The sequence below is a fragment of the Gavialis gangeticus genome, unplaced genomic scaffold, assembly GCF_001723915.1.
Source record: "Gavialis gangeticus isolate Ggan-Ray unplaced genomic scaffold, GavGan_comp1, whole genome shotgun sequence".
Classification (NCBI taxonomy): domain Eukaryota; kingdom Metazoa; phylum Chordata; order Crocodylia; family Gavialidae; genus Gavialis; species Gavialis gangeticus.
The window spans coordinates 56,645,594-56,649,200 of NW_017728993.1; positions in this window are offsets into that span (position 1 = coordinate 56,645,594).

The window sequence follows — 3,607 nt, forward strand, 5'->3', positions numbered from 1 at the left end:
GCCCCCGCCATAGTCTGGCTGCATCTGGCTGACTGGGACCCCGAGTGCGGACCAGGGTGACAGGCCCAGTGGCCGCAGCCCAGGCCCTGCTGCCCACCCCTGCTGCCCTGTGCTGCCCAGGGGGCTCTGCCAGGAGGCCCTGGAGCCCCCTCACCCCTGCTTCTAAGGCAGCCATTGGGGGGCTGCAGGAACTGGTGGGGGTTGGGGCTGGGGTGGGGCATGTGGGCCTTGCAAGGGGGATGGTAGCCCCTGTGGGGGCCATTTGGCCCCCACTGGGGGGGCTGTACCACTTGTGTGGGGGATGGACCCCCTGTTGTGGTGCTGAACCCCCTGTTGCAGGCTCGTACTCCTTGTTTGGGGGTTGCACCCCCTGTTGGGGGGCATACCCCTTGTGTGGGGGATGAATCCCCTATTGGGTCCGTACCCTTTGTTTTGGGGTTGAACCCCCCGTTGGGGGGCCAAATCCCCTGTTTGGGGGGTACCCCTTGTGTGGGAGCTGAACTCTCTGTTGGGGGCCCATACCCCTTGTCTGGGGGTTGAACCCCCTGTTGGGGGGCCATACCCCTTGTGAGAGGGCCAAATCTCCTGTTGGGGGGTTGAATCCCCTGTTGGGGAGGCCAAACTCCTTGTGTGGGGGCCACCACCCTGTGGAAGTGCAGCAAAACATGTATTCATGAATTAATGAAACATGTATTTAGAGTTCACTTTATTATTATGATAAGAGACTTGCATTAACACTAAGATATATCAATAAAACACTGTCCAACTGATCACTGTCTCTGTCTTGCTCTCTGTCTTTATAGTGGTCTTTTGTTTGACTTGTGGAGGAACGTGGATTTGGGGGTATTTTGCAGAGTGACTTCGGGATTTTTTTTTATCAGGGATAGTTCAGTTTTCCAATAGGGAACACCAGAATTCCTGCTAGGGAGGCCAGTGGCAGGATCCTTCTTGCTCAGAGCTGGCACCTTTGACCCATCTGGCTGTGGCTGACCTTCTGGACAACTGGGCCAGGAGGACATGCTTTGACAGTTCAAAGCAGGCCACCACACCTGGAACATCTTCCGGGTGATAGCTGCCCAGATGGCTGGGAAGGGGGCACAAATGGGAGTAGTGCCACACAGAGGCCAGCCCTGCAACTGCCAAGCAGCAGCCCCCACTGCCAGACTGCTGCAGTAGGTAGAGGGTGCAGGGAACTCTCAGGGCTGCTGCAGCAATCCAGCTGGCACAAGGGGTAGTGTCCCCAGGTACCAATTGGCTGGGTCCCAGAAGCTCCTGAGAGCTAGTAGCCCTGAGCTACTTGCCAGGGTGGCTTTTTATACTGCTGGGGCCAGGACAGGACAGCTTTTTATACTGCTGGGGACAGCACAGGTGTTGGCCCTGGGCTCTAGCTCCCCCTTGCTGAAGATCTGAGAGGAGCCAGGCAGGGTTATTTTGCCTCAGGTGGCACAATTTGCTCCACAACAAAGTGCATGTGCGCTTCTATTTGAGCTGCTGCAAGCACATGTGCTTGCATATGGGGACGCGCCCTTAAAGGCTAAAAAATGTGTGTGGATCCCATTGGAGAGCTGGAAAGTCTTCTTTCCCAGTAATAGAGAACATTTCTAACAACTATTAGCAAGTGGCCATGGTAGTTTGAGAGATGACAGACCCTAAACATCATGACCCCTATGTGAGTAGTAAAACTATTTTAGATCATTTAAAGAGTCTTTAACACTATATTCTCATTTCAATATTACCCTGAGGCAAATTAAAGTAGCAATTAACGTGCTCAGTTTCAAAGGTGGGATTATGTAAAAAATAGCACCAATAACGTTTCAGAGCGCTACAAGAATTCCTAATGCAACTCTTCACTATCCTGTGGTGGAGGCCAGGGATTCTCTGAACTTACTTATAGTCTGGATCACTTCATAGCAAAGAGGCCATCTCAGCATTATGACCCTTTCCGATCACCATGGTATAACATCCTGATGGCAATGTTTCATTTCTTTTGAAAATGTTCACAGAATATACTTACCGTTTTCAGCTGACACAAGTGATATTTCTTTATCTCTTGTGATAGAATATGGCATGGAAAAGGTAACAGGGACAAAGAAATGGGTGAATTGCAAAAGAGTCTCTGCTTCCAAGCACAGTCCCCTAAATCAATATGTTCCCACACAGTTCTTCTTATTCTAATCCCTGCTTAGGTATCTCTAGCTGGTTTGTATGGTGGCAAAGTTCACAGACCGAGGCCTTTGCAAGGTTACTGGCTCAGCATCTCCTTCTGTCTGGAGATTTGGGAAATGTGCTTGTGTAAAACATATGCTCTATTTTTTATGAAATTGTTTTATCCTTTAATACCTCACTGTATACTGAACCCATGCTTTGCCAACAAGGTTTGTGCCGCATACTGGGAAGGTGTGACTGGAACAATTATGACCCAACAAACTGAATGGCCTACCATTCAAATGGAAACAACCTAGGACAATGACATTGCCGTAGGTCAGGGGTGGCACAAGGCAGCAGCCTCCAGGTGTGGCATGTGGCAGACTGGGGAGAGGATAGGAAGTACAGTGACAGATAGGGCAGGAAACAGTAAATAGAGCAGCAGATCAGGTAGGGAGCACAGGGCAGGAAGCACAAAGCAGCACAGCAGATTGGGAAGGGGGCTGGAGTGACGCTCAGGGAGGGTACAGGGCTGATTTGTGGAATGCCTGACAAAAAGGTTGGTTCCCACTGCTGTAGGTAAGGGGAAAACCAGTTCTTATCAGACAGTCTGAAGGTACTGGGGAAAACTGTCAGCATAAAAGAAGGACTCTATGACTGCTGTAAAAAAGACAGGAGACTCCAAGAGCTGCTGTTAAAAAAGGGCATGCTTACTGAGTGGGGGAACATTTGAGTACCAGGCTAGAGTAAGCAAAGGGAAGCTGTTTGCTACAATAAGACGATAGTTAATGACCAGAAAGAAAGGACAAAGTCGGGTCTGGGACCAGGAGTGGGTATCCAGGACCCACAAAGACACTAACCAAAACCCAAAGAATATTCAAAATCAGAGAAGCCTGTGGGGCAGGGGCAAAATTGCACGAAGGTGTTTGCCCTTTCTCTTGTGCTTGTCTATGAGTAATGTACGACGGGTTTAGAAATTCCCCTGCAAAGTCTGTCTGTTACTTCCTTCAACTCACTGTCAAGTATTCCTATAAGTTAAAGTACTTGCGATGGTTCAGCTCTGAGGAGATTGCGTTGGAGCAACTAGGCTGTCCTGGGGATTGGGCGGTGCAGCCCTAATCCCTAGAAGTGGCATTAGTCAAAAGGTTTGTACCTTGGAAGCATGCGTAAGGCTACAGTCAGTCAGAGACAGTGTAAGGAATCTGGTCAGACACGGGGAGATCAGGAGTGTACAGAACCAGCATGGGGGTCCAAATATAGCTATCACAAAGGGCATCAGTGAAGCCTGGGACTGTTAACGTCACTAATTGGTAAATCTAGTTTGCTTATTTGGAGCAAAGGTCCTGGGCTCCCTGAAGCTATACTTTGTTTTTAATATACAAAAGAAAATGGATCATACAAGTTTACAGGCCTAGCAAAAAAATGCTTAAGGATTGGCCACGGGAATTTCTATGGATACTAC